This window comes from Apium graveolens, chromosome 11 (assembly GCF_009905375.1).
Source record: "Apium graveolens cultivar Ventura chromosome 11, ASM990537v1, whole genome shotgun sequence".
In the NCBI taxonomy this organism is placed as follows: Eukaryota; Viridiplantae; Streptophyta; class Magnoliopsida; order Apiales; family Apiaceae; genus Apium; species Apium graveolens.
In genome coordinates this window covers 108,806,122-108,820,741 of record NC_133657.1, presented here as the reverse complement: position 1 = coordinate 108,820,741, position 14,620 = coordinate 108,806,122, and positions in this window count along the sequence as shown.

The window sequence follows — 14,620 nt, the reverse complement described above, 5'->3', positions numbered from 1 at the left end:
TTCTTCAATTGTTGAATCAAGCTTCTTTCTGAATGATGCTTTAATCTGCTTTCCCTTTTGAAAGGCATCACATAGTCCATCCTTGGTAAACTCTACTTGAGGAATTCCTCTAACCAGTTCTTTCTTTACAAGCTCATTCATGGTCTTGAAGTTTAGATGAGATAGCTTTTTGTGCCATAACCAACTTTCATCTTAACTTGCTTTACTGAGAAGACAAGTAACAGATTCTGCATTTGATGAGTTGAAGTCATCTAGATACACATTTCCTCTTCTCACACTAGTGAGAACCACTTTGTTGCTTCTTTTGTTAGTCACAACACAGGCTTCTGAATTGGAGGTTACTAAATTTCCCTTATCACAAAGCTGACCGATACTCAGCAGATTATGCTTGAGACCATCCACAGGGCAACCTCCTCAATGATGACATTGTCTGTAGAAATCAAGCCATATCCCACAGTATAACCTTTGCTGTCATCTCCAAAAGTAATACTTGAGCCAGCTCTCTCCTTGAACTCTGTGAGCAGGGTAGAATCTCCAGTCATGTGTCTTGAACAACCACTATCCAAGTACGACAGATTCTTTTTGTTTCCCTGATTACTTGAAGAACTTGTTTCTGTTTCATCAGATTTGTCCATTAGGGCTAGATTCACATAGCTGACATCTTCATCCTCATCCAAACCATCTGTTGCCCAGTCATTTTCTTGTGTAATAAAAGACCTTTCCTTTTGTTTGAGCAACTCAAAATACTTTTGTTTACAATCCACAGGCTCAAACTTCTTCTTGTTGGAATCTAACTTTCTACACTCAATGGAAAAATGCCCTGCTAAGCCACATTTGAAACATTTGAATTTTGATTTATCCACCATGTTTCTATTTGGCTTAGCTGCTCCAAAGTTCTTCTTGAACTTGAGCTTGGCAAATCTTCTGGAAAGGAATGCAAGATGTTCATCAATATCATCCATATCATCTTGGCTCAAATAATCTTCATTTTCAGCTACCAGTCCCTTGCCCTTATTTTCACAGACCTTTGTAGTAGACTCAACAGCTTCTACCTTCACCTCCTTCTCCTTTTCCAACTCAGAAACCAATGCTATGGACCCTCCTTTCTTCTTTCCTTTCTCCATCCTCTCATCTTCCACTATTTCAAGCTCATAAGTTTTCAGGATGCCATACAGTCTCTCCAAGGTAAACTCCTTGTAATCCTGAGAATTTCTCAGTGAGACTGTCATTGGTTTCCATTCCTTTGGAAGAGATCTAAGGAACTTGAGATTGGAGTCTTTTGTCTGATAGACTCTTCCATGCAACTTCAGAGCATTTAGTAGCTTTTGAAACCTACTAAATATGTCAGTGAGAGTTTCACTGTCTTCACAATGAAAGTGCTCATATTGTTGAATTATAAGCTGCATCATATTTTCTCTAACTTGCTCACTACCATCACATATAATTTGGATGGTGTCCCAAACCTCCTTGGCTGTCTTGCAATTGATGATGTTGTCAAACATGTCACCATCAACTCCATTAAATAAAATATTCATGGTCTTTTTGTCCTTCCTGACTTGCTCAATATCAGGATCTGACCATTCATGCCTAGGCTTGGGGACTGAAGGCTCATTGCCAGTAGCAGCTATCATTGGGACATGAGGACCTCTCTCTATGCAATCCACATAGGCCTCATCTTGAGAAAGAAGATGTAGGTGCATCTTCACCTTCCAGTGGTGATAATTGTCTTTGTCCAGAAATGGAATGTTAGATATATTTGAGATGTCATATTTAATATGTTTCATGTTTAGTTTCCAGATCTTAATAAACAGGAAATATCAGGACTTACTGGAATCAGTACTTACTGGAAGTCAGAAGATAGATATCAGAACTTAAGGTCATATCAAAACTTAAGTACGGGAGGACTTATAGTTAAGGAAGGAAGCTGTAACAGGATAAAAGATCGACACTAAAACAAAAGAAGATATGCATGGAAAGAGTTAGAAGATAAGAAGACTTGTATAAGATATCTGACTGATATATTTTAGGAGACAGAATTATATTCCATATCAATTAGAAGTTATCTTGTAACTGTGTACTATATAAACACAGACATAGGTTTACACTATATGTGTTATCATTATCTAGAAGATCATACATTGTAACCTAGCAGCTCTTAGTGATATTTGTTCATCACTGAGAGAGAACAGTTCCATTGTAACAGAGTTTATTATATTGAATATATTTGTTTACTGTTACTTGTGTTCGAAATCGATTTGATTGTAATAAACACTGTATTCAACCCCCTTCTAAAGTATTGTGTGACCTAGCAATTGGTATCAGAGCTTATCTGTTAACACACATACAGTAAAGATCCAAACAATCATGTGTGAAGAAGCAGAAACTCCAACCAAGCCCACCAAAACTGAAGAAACTAAAAACACTCAAATCCACAGTCGATATGAGACTATTAGGGTTCCCATACTGAGACCTTCTGAGAATCCCATATGGAAAGTGAAGATGCCTATGTTTCTGGAAGCTACAGATCTAGAATATCTTGACAGAATTAATGAAGGACCATATAAGCCAACCAAGCTCTCTGTTGTAGTTGTAGATCATCCAGCAAAGACCATACCAAAGGAGAAAAGTGAGTATACAGCTGAAGATATCTCATCCATTGCCAATGATGCAAAGGTAAGGCATTTGCTGCATAGTGCCATTGATAATGTCATCTCAAACAGGGTAATTCATTGCAAGACTGCAAAGGAGATATGGGTTGCTTTGGAGACAAGATGCCAGGGAACTGATGCAATCAAGAAGAATATGAGGATTATACTCACTCAAGAGTATGAGCACTTTGACTCAAAAGGTGACGAGTCATTAACTGACTTATATGACAGGTTTATCAAACTCTTGAATGATCTGTCACTGGTGGACAAGGAATATGATCTTGCAGATTTAAATCTAAAATTCCTTTTAGCTCTTCCTGAAAGTTGGGATTTGAAGTCTACTACTATAAGAGACAACTATGCTCTTGATGAAACTACTCTTGATGAAATTTATGGTATGCTCAAGACTTATGAACTTGAGATGGATCAAAGGAGCAAGAGGCATGGGAGAAAGTCAAGGACAGTTGCTCATAAAGCTGAGGAGGAATCCCCCAAGGTAGCTGTCTCAAAGAAATGCAAAGGAAAGGCTCTCATCATAAAGTCTGATTCAGAATTATCAAGTTCTGATGATGATGATTCAGAAACTGAAAGTTTACCTGAAATAGATGCTGATGAAGAGATGATGAAATTGTGTGCTCTTATGGTGAAGGGTATCATAAAGATAGCCTACAGGAAATTCAGAAGGGGAAAGAAGTTTTCCAAGAAAGGTGGAAGTTCTGATAAGAAAGGGTTTAGAAAGTATGAAGGCGAAAGTGCAAAGTCTGACAGAGGAGATAACTCAAATGTCAAATGCTATAATTGTGGTGAAAGAGGCCACATATCTCCTGACTGTAATAAAGGAAAGAGTGACAAAGGTAAGGCACTTGTCACAAAGAAGAAAAGCTGGACAGACTCTTCAGATTCTGAAGATGAGGTGAATTATGCTTTAATGGCAAATGCTGATGGCAGCCCTAAAATTACTGAATTGAAGGTACCTCAAACAATTTATGTTTTTCATACTGATGATATTACTGAGTTGAGATTATATCTTAAAACCATGTTTATTAGTTACAGAGATCAAACTTTAACATGTGAAAGTTTAACTTCTGAAAATCTTGTTTATAAGAAAAGGAATGACTATTTAGAAAAAGAGTTAGTTATGTTCCATCAAACTCAAAAAGAAAAAGATGATTCTTTTTATGTTAGAGATGCAGGGCTAAAATTGAATGAATCTCTAAAAACTGAGTTAGAAAAGGAAAGAGAGATTATCAGGACTTGGACTAACTCTGGCAGAACAACTCAGAATTTGTTAAGTTGTGGAAACTGGAAAGAGGGCTTAGGTTATGGAGATGATAAAAGTGAAAAAGGAACTGAACAAATTGAGCCTATTGTTGTTAAACAGACTGCTAGGCCAAAGGTAAATCCTGTTAAGTTTGTAGCTAAAACTGTAAAGTCTAATTCTGAAAAATGAAAGAGTCTGTAGCAGAAGTTAAGGAAAAGTCAACTTCTGACAAATTAGAACAAGATAAACCAGCTGAAGTTAACATAGGCTTAATGACAAAGAAGTAGCTTAAGCATAAGCTGAAAGAAATTAGGAATGACAACAAGGTAAAAGCAGCTAGAAAAAATAGGAATGGTAAGGAAGGTATGAATAAAAGTAATAATTCTATGCCTGTTCCTAATGCTCCTAGAAAGAAATGTTATAACTGTGGAAACTCTAACCATCTTGCTTCTTTTTTCAGGAAAAATAAGAATATAAACTCTTTACCTCCTAAGTCAGGAATTAAGAGTCAGCCTGTTAGGTTTAAGCCACGAAATCCTTATTTTCATTGTGGTATTTTATGGTATTCCATTTATACTTGTATGGAATATCATAGTTTGTACTATGATTATTATTAAATAAAACCTTCTTTGAAGAAAGTTACTTTAATTCCTTCTTGTGTAAAGTCTGATGCAAAGTCTGATATATGTTCTGATAAACAGCATGTTAGCATAAACTCTGATATTAAATCCGCTGCAAAAGCTAACAAACTTAAAAAGGCCAAAGGATCCAAGCAAGTCTGGATCCTTAAAACTAATCATTAGTGGTCTCTGTGATTGCAGGGCAACAGGAAAGATATCCTAGTGTTGGACAGTGGATGTTCAGGATATATGACTGGAAATAAATCCCTGCTATCAGACTTTATGGAGAAAGTTGGCCCATGAGTTTCTTATGAAGATGGCAACATGGGAAAAACTCTGGGATATGGAAATATTAATCTTGGGAATGTCATCATTGAAATAGTAGCTCTTGTCTCAGGACTTAAACATAATATGCTGAGTGTGAATCAAATCTGTGACAGAGGTTATCATATGGATTTCTTTGAAGAACACTGTGAAGTTGTAAGCAATTCTACAGGAAAAGTGGTTCTGAAAGGTTACAAGCATGGTAACATTTATGAAGCCAGAATTTCATCAAGTACTGATGGTTCTGCAATCTGTCTGTTGAGTAGAGTATCAATTGAAGAAAGCTAGAATTGGCACAAAAGACTCTCTCATTTAAACTTCAACAACATAAATAAGCTTGTAAAGAAAGATCTTGTGAGAGGACTTCCAAAATTAGTATTTGCTCCTGATGGCCTTTGTGATTCATGTCAAAAGGCAAAACAAAGAAAATCTTCTTTCAAGAGCAAAACTGAGTCATCAATTCTTGAGCCTTATCACCTACTACATGTTGATCTATTTGGTCCAGTCAATGTCATGTCAATTGCAAAGAAGAAATATGCTATGGTTATAGTGGATGAGTTCACAAGGTACACTTGGGTGTACTTCTTGCACAAGAAGAATGAAACTGCATCTACTGATCATGCCAGACAGCTGGATAAGTTGGTCAAAGATTCTGTTATAATTATAAGAAGTGATAATGGCACTGAGTTCAAGAATTCAATAATGGAAGAGTTCTACAAAGAGCATGGAATCAAACAGGAATTTTCTGCACCTGGAACTCCACAGCAAAATGGAGTTATAGAAAGAAAGAACAGGACTCTAATTGAAGCTACACGAACTACGCTTGATGAAGCAAAGCTACCAACCAACTTTTGGGCTGAAGCTGTGTAGACTGCTTGTTTTATACAGAATGCTACACTCATAAACAAGCAAGGAGAAACACCATATGAGATGGTGAAGAAAAAGAAGCCAAATCTGAAATACTTTCATGTATTTGGATGTAAGTGTTTTGTTCTTAAGACTCATCCTGAACAGCTGTCAAAATTTGATCTAAAAGCTGATGAAGGAATTTTTGTTGGATATCCACTTTCCACAAAAGCCTTCATAGTCTACAATTTAAGAACAAGGGTTGTCATGGAATCTATCAATGTATCTTTTGATGATAAGAAAATTACTGGACTTGAAGATTTCAATGATCATGATCAGCTGAAATTTGAAAATGAAGACTTAAATTCTGATTCTGTAAATTCTGATGACTTATACTCTGATCCTATAAGTACTGATGTCATTAAATCTGTGGTAACAACTCCAAAGGAAAATACACCTATCCAGGGGGAGCAAGCTGAAGATCCTACCATATCTCTAGACTCTCAAGAAGCATCAGAACCTGTCACTGGCTCTTCAAGTTCTGATTCATCTAGTTCTGATGAGCCAAATTCTGATAATTCTGGAAACTCTGATACTTCAAATCCTGAAGGATACAAGTCATATTCTGAAGTCTCAAAGAGCATAACTACAGGGGGAGCATCATAAAATACTGATGGAGAGATCATGGATCATGGGGGAGGACCCAGTTCTAGAAGTCAACTTCAATCTACAAGAAAGTGGACCAAATCACATATACCTAACTTAATAATTGGAGATCCTAAGCAGGTATCAGAACTAGAATTGCAACATTAAATGAATGTCTTTATCATTCTTTTCTATCTCAGTCTGAACCAAAGAAAGCGGAAGAAGCTCTTCAAGATGCTGATTGGGTGCAAGCAATGTAGGAAGAGTTAAATGAATTTGAAAGAAATAAAGTCTGGACCCTAGTGCCAAGACCAATGAACAAATTAGTAGTTGGCACAAAATGGGTGTTCAAAAACAAAACTAACAGTGATGGCATAATTACAAGGAATAAAGCAAGGCTGGTTGCTAAAGGCTACTCTCAACATGAGGGTATTGATTATGATGAAACATTTGCACCAGTTGCTAGATTGGAAGCCATAAGAATATTTTTGACTTATGCTGCTCATAAAAAGTTTAAAGTCTTTCAAATGGATGTGAAAAGTGCTTTTCTTAATGGAGAATTAGAAGAAGAGGTCTATGTTGAACAACCTCCAGGCTTTGTAGATTCAAAATTTCTAAATCATGTCTACAAGGCTTGACAAAGCACTTTATGGCCTTAAGCAAGATCCTAGAGCATGGTATGGGAATTTAGCTCAATTCTTTCTGGAAAGTGGATTTCACAGAGGTACAATTGATAAAACACTGTTCTACCTCAACCATGGAAAGGACCTACTTTTGGTACATATATATGTTGATGATATCATATTTTGTTCTACAAATGCCAAACTCTGTGAGAGGTTTGCAAAGCTAATACAGTCAAGATATCAAATGAGTATGATGGGAGAACTCAGCTATTTTCTGGGACTTCAAGTCAAGCAGAATGAAGAAGGTACTTTTATCTGTCAATCCAAGTACACCAAAAATTTACTGAAGAAATTTAGAATGCAAGATTGTTCAACTGCATCCACTACCATGGCTACTGCAACCAAGTTAGATAAAGATACTAGTTCATCAGTAGATATTACTAACTACAGAGGTATGATTGGCTCTTTACTCTATTTAACTGCAAGTAGACCTAATATCATGTATGCTACATGTCTTTGTGCAAGATTTCAAGCAGATCCAAGAGAACCTCACTTAATAGCTGTGAAAAGAATTCTCAAGTACCTCAAGGGTACAGCTGATCTAGGATTGTGGTATCCTAGATAATCAGATTTTAAGCTAATAGGTTACTCAGATGCAGATTTTGCAGGATGCAAAATAGAAAGGAAAAGCACAAGTGGAAGCTGCCAATTTCTTGGAGGTGGATTGGTTTCTTGGTTTAGAAAGAAGCAGAAGTCAATTTCCACATCAACTTCAGAAGCAGAATATATTGCTGCAGGAAGCTGTTGTGCACAGATTCTTTGGATGAAGAATCGGTTACTGGATTATGGGTTAGAATTTTCTAAAATACCTATTTACTGTGATAATCAAAGTGCTATTTCCATGACAGGTAATCCAGTTCAACACTCAATGACAAAGCACATCAGCATTAGGTACCATTTCATAAGGGAACATGTGATGGAAGGTACAGTGGAATTGCATGTTGTTCCAACAGATCAACAACTAGCAGATATCTTCACAAAACCACTATGGGAAGCTACTTTTACAAGACTGTTAAATGAACTTGGAATGGTTTCAGGTTATTTCTCTAAATCTGCTTAGTTTTTGTTCTCATGCATCAGACTTTATGATCAGTGTTTACAGATTATTTTATTTTCATATAATATGTGTTCTAATTAAAATTCATTAAATGTTGATTGTTATCTGATGTGGAACTATATACTCTGATAAGTGTTTTTGAATGTTCAGTGACTATTCAATCCAATGAGGATGACTGTGCTAGATGCTGACCTAGTAGTCATTAACATACTAGAAATCCCATGTTTGAATTAGTTGTTTATGTGGAAACTCATTAACACAAGTCAATTCTGATATTGAGCTTAGTCAAGTTTACTTTGTGTATCTTATTACTAAGTCACAAACTAGATTCTTGCTTCTTATCTGTCAAATTCTGATGTTAGTAAATCTTAAGGATGAACTAAATGCTGATAAGCCTCACTTATCAAAAGAAAAGAAAAGAAAATAAAAGTCGTACTCCTTTGAGATCTAGAGAAATATGTGAAAGGGAAGACCCAAGTGTATTGCTGGTATTAAATAATATGCATTAGAAAAGCAAATAAATTTTTCTTGGTGACTTTTCACATACTCTGATTACTGGAGAAATACTCTGATAATAGCATAAATTCTGATAAGCAGTTGTGACTCACTTACACTGAGAAGCCACTGTAAAAAGGAATTTCAAAAGTTGCATAAAATAAGCACAAATAGTTGAGGTGGACCTTAGCATAAATTTGTTCTATAGTAGACTTCATGATAAATGACAGATTTTAAGCACTTTTCTCAGTTATGCCTTATTTCTAAGATGTACTGAAGTTTATCAGACTTTAATCTTTATCTGATATTCTGCTAAATGCACACACTATCACTCCATATGAATGCTGAAAATTACTATGGTAATTAAGATGTTTTTGACAAACAGTTAAGTGTCATTTGCATAAATTTCCGAGGACAAGTTCTGATGAAAGTTCTGATGCCTAAACTCTGAAAAATCCAGTTAGTTTTTGTATGAATAATCACAGAAAAAGATATTCACTGTTTGAGTTGGTAAGCCATATTCTGATGATTGTTAAAATCTGATATAAGTTAAAGTTCTAATATTAAATCCTGATGGAATCCTTGATGCTTACATGGCATTATTCTCTGCTTGACTTATTTATGGTAAAAACTAAAACGGTCATATTTAATCTGAATATAATTAGGTGAGATAAAAACACTCATAATCATTTGGGTTAGTGGTAAACAGTCATTATTACTTATTTCTCGTGACCATTAACTCCTGCTTTCATTATTACTGATTGTTCTTGTTACACATTAGTCTATGGAGACGAGGCATCAATAATTTTACACATAACCATTAATCAGTCCTCTAGTCCCTTGATATTTCTTTTGTTATTTAACCAACATCTCATCTCAAACAAATCATCGTCTATTCTCACACAATATCATTTTCTCTCTCGGTAAATTTTCACCATTTTCTTCCTTCATCAAAATGGTTCTTATCAACATGTTCATGAACTATGACACCTTCAATGTCGAGTTTAGTTGTGATAACTGGGAACATGAATGGCACATCACTTCCATTCCTACTGAGATATGGAACATGATTCCACAAGAGGTTCAGACGAATCCCTTATTCTTCCAGATGGACTATCAACTCTATCTAAATCACTTGAAAGAAGAACGGAAGGAGGCTCTTCTTCAGCAAGAACGGATCATCCGTCTTGCAGTGCTCTTTGTCAGCAACAGGATGAACTAGTCGATAGGTTTTCTTCTAGGACTAAGGTTGTTGATGTTCACTATCTTAGAATAGGATTATCTTATAATCTTTTGGGTGTAATCTATAAATTTCATGAATGTACTCTTTGGATATTTTAATGAAATTTCTTTTGATTACAAGATTTAATCTCTGTCCTCGCGTACTATGTGAATGTGAATGTTATCATTAAAACCTATTAATCTTTACTTCATCCTCTTAAACTGTATTTCTTGATGAATGTTTTGATTAAAGTTATGGTTACTAATAATTTGTGCTAATTTGACCAAAAAATGTTGAATTTGAATCGACATATCATAAGTGACAGTGAAAATGAAGCACATGTTCATGCTTTAGAACCTGTGATAGTTGAAGCTGAGAATGTTACTTCTCAGAAAGAAACTGCAACTCAAAGTTCTGATACTTTGAAGAGGAAATCTGTAAGCTCTGATACTGTAACAACAACTCCTTCATTGGCAAGGAGATTGAAGAAAATGAGGGCAAAGAGGTATAATGCTAAATCTCCATCAGAAGATACTGAAGAAGCTGAGGAAGGGGATCAGGAATCTTTGATCTCAATGGAGCCAATTATCATTGAAGCTCTTCCAGCTAAAGCCCAAGACACTGTTCCTGATATAGTGATCACTCCTACTATTTCTCCAGTCAGAGAGACAACAGTTGAAGGTTCATGATTAAGTCCTGAAATTGATCTTCAAAGGCTGATTATACCAACTGTTTTATTTTTGGAAGCTCCATCTACAGCAACTCAGCAATCTCCAACTCATTCTCCAATTTTAAATGCTAAGATACCATCTAGACCAACCACACCAGCTCTGGAGATAAATTCTGATGCTCAGAATTTAGATGATGTTATTCTTAACTCTCCCGTTGCATCACACTCTCTTATGCTGTCAGAACATAATGAATCTTCCTCAAGTTCTAAAGACAGTGTTTCTATTGAGACTGCAGCTCCCATTTTGGGAAAGGAAGAATTGGTCAAGAAATTTGTTAAACATGATGCTCCTGTACCTTGGGAAGAAACTCACAGGGGAGTTGAGTGGACCAAGAAGTGGAATGAATCAGATTTTATTCCAAGTACCAAAATAATGACAGAACATGTGTCAAAAGCTGATGAGTTATTGTCAAATTCTGATTTCAAGACTCAGCTCAAGGTTACAGCTATGAGTACAAGAAGTCTTCATGGTCTACATTCCATTACTCATGATAAGGTTGATACACTAAAGGAAAATGCTGATAAGCTAGATCTACAGATCAAGCTTGACAAGAATAGATATATCAGACCTACTCTTGAGAAAGTTGAAGCCATTGAGAAGATTCAAAACAAGCAACAGGCCGAAATTACTGAGGTCCTACAAAATTAAGCTTCTCAGAAAACTCAATTGGATGAGATTCAATCTTCAATTGAACTTTTTCTCTCTCTCTTACTTCCTGATAATGCCAAAAAGGGGGGGGGGGAAGTAGTTAAGTCCAAATGCTCACCTATTGAAATACTGAAGAAGAAGGATGACAAAGGTGATGACCAGGGAAACTCTGATAAGAGCAGAGGTCAAGAAAAAGTTCAAGGAAAATCTTCTACACAGAACAAGTTAAGTTCTGATTCCGTGAATGCTAAAAGTCTGAAGTCAAATTCTGATAAGCAAAGTCTGATGTCAAGTTCTGATATCCTGATTCAGTCAGGATCTAAAGATTCTCAGAAGTTTTTACAAACTCTGAAGCTAAAGGGGAAGTAGACTACTGTTTATTACAAAGATCCTAAAATCCAGACACTTGATGACGAGATAGCTATAAGATTATTTCTGAAACAAAATCCAGGAATGGATTTGGAAACTCTCAAGGAGGAAGAAGCTAGATTTGCATCTGAGAAGACAAATCTAAAGTCTAAAGCTTCTGATGCAAAGAAACCTCCAAGGCCTAAGGAAAAAGGCATTGTAATCAAGGAAAAGTCAAATTCCGAGGCTTCAAAGTCGAAGACTAGATCACAAACTGAGATTGATCCTAAGTCAAAAGGAAAAGAAAAGGTTGGTGAACCTTTAAAGATTCAGAAAAAGATAAGTTCTTCTGTTCCAGTCTATCAAGCTAAAATGCATGATGATGATTTGATAGAAGGTGAAACTTTTCAAATTCTGAAAAGAAGAAAGTTAATTGAAGAATCTAAAACAACCTCTGACACTTCTCAAGTTGTTCAGAATGAAGAACAACAAGCTACAGAAGAAACAACAAATTCTGATCAAGCTATCAAGACATCAACTATTGACAATGCTCAAGTTGTTTTGAAAAAGATGACAATTGCTGATAAGAAGAAGCTGTTATGGAAGAAAGCTACTCCAGTTGAACCAAAATCCAATCTTATGATTAATCAACTCACAATGTTTGGGTTGAGAGCCAAGCAATCTAGAGATAGAGCTAGATTAGGTTCTGATGAAGAAAAGATACAAACAGGAGTAGAAGTTACTCTAAGAGATCCTTTCATATTGACAGACAAAACATATGAACAAATTAAACAAAAGCACCTTGACTAAGTGCTGTCTGCTCAAATTGTGATAGATGATCATGATAAAGAAAATCTAAAATAGAAATTGATCTTATTTCTCAATGATGGAAGAACTTACAGACTAGCTGATACTGATGTGCTAAAGAAGTCTGCTAGAGAGCTTCAACATATTCACTATCTTCTGGAAGTAAAATATGATAATACAAGAAGATGGTCATGATACATTTTAAAGGATATAAGAGATCTTCTCAGAATCTCTGGTACAAAGGCTTCTCAGTACATTCCAATGATTACTGAAGATGATGGAAGAGAAATTCCTATGCTGAAGAACTCTGTTAAGGTGGAAGTTATTCTGAAAGGAAGATGCTTATATTATAATGAAGACTCTTCACATCCTAGAGTTAACAGACTTGGTGATAGACTTAAAAGAACATCAATTCTAGCTCTCAGAACAACCATTTATCAAATTGGTGACAGCAAAGATGAAGAACTGATGCAGGTCAAAGTACAGTTAGTTGAAGTTTTGAGAAAAGCTGAAGATAAGCTGGTAAAAGATTTTGGTAAGAATCATTATGGATTTAGATTGATCCAGTGATGTTGGTAAAGCTGCATGTTCTGTAAGTTGTAGTTAATAGTCTTATTAATCTCTTATTGCATTTGAACTTAAATGTTTTTGACATCATCAAATCTATTAACTTGTATATTTTTGCATAATTTACAAGTTGGGGGAGATTGTTAGAAATATTTGAGATGTCATGTCTAATATGTTTCATGTTTAGCTTTCAGATCTTAACAAACAGGAAATATCAGGACTTACTGGAATCAGTACTTAGTGGAAGTCAGAAGATATGTAACACCCCCAGATCCGGGGTCGGGGATCTAGGTCATCACGGTCTTTCTTTCCACAATATCACTTCACTTAATTAATAATAATAACATTATGCTGTGACCCCACACTAACACACACCACAACCCGTTATAGTCTCAGAGATGAAATTTAAATAAGTACAAGTCTTTGAATCCACAATTTAAAAGTTATTACAACCCAAAATGATTTCTTGATAAATTTACAGTTAATTGCTATTATCTGTCACAAGTTATAATTATACATAATTGATTCTCAAAAGTAGATGGTCTGATCTACAATAGATCTACCTCTGCAGCTATAGCAGCTACAACATCAACGGGAAGACGCGGGACGCTTCCCACGCGCTTGCGCTGGGTCTGCTGGAGTCTGGGCATCTTTCCTAACTGTTGTTGTGTGATGAAGAAATAAAGCAAGGGTGAGCAGCAAGCCCACCAAAATATTATGTATAATGATTTACAATATATGAGCCTTCTCATAGTACTCATGAAAGTCTTGGTCAAAAGAAATGAACCAAGTTTGATATCTTAATGCGATGAAGTCGCAAAATATTCAGTATATATACATATATACTTTTCAAAATCTTGGAAGTCCTCTTCCATGCATAATATACACAGAGTTCCAGTGTATAACTGTATAAAAAAATATCGTTGCAAGGTGATCTCATATATCTAACCTTGTCTCAACGTTTTTCTGAAAATCTTTGTCATTCATAAGATAATTATTAATTAGATATAAGTTTAAAAGATGAGGTTACCAAATACCCCAATATACTTATATCTTTCCCAATACTACTTGAACTACCACCGTTCAAGTTATAATCAGTTTCAAAAGTTCATCACATAGATGAGATTACAAGACAAGATTTGAATAGATTCAATCTTTGAAATATTATTGAATGAAATAAAGTTACGAGATACTTTATTTAGTCCCGATATATATATATCCACATATATATATCTCTTAAACATTTCCTGGAACCTCTGTTATGTAAAGTATGAACAGAGTTTGAAACATCCAATGAATTTTGGAAAGGAAAAGAATTTTGGCATAAACCAGATATCTTGCTGATCAGGCAAAGATACCAATAAGTAACCTTTTCTACTGTATATGGATGAATTCCTCACCGGTCATCACCCTGGCCGCATTAGGACCTCGCGCTAGACCGTTACCCGGCCCCTCACGCGTTGATGGACTGCCACCCAGCCACTTACACTTTCATAGACCGTACCCCGGCCTGTCGCTTATGCCGACTCAATTAGATGGGCTTACTTCCCGAACGTTGGGCAAGTAATCAATTCATTTACCAAAACTGCAACCTCGTTGCGAATATAAAATACACCACAGAGCCGGATTCCCCAGGTTTTGAGCGAGTATTTAAATCCCCTTAAAAAGGAAGATCTTAAATATAAAAATGAGTTTTGGGATCCGCTCTGACTTTAAAA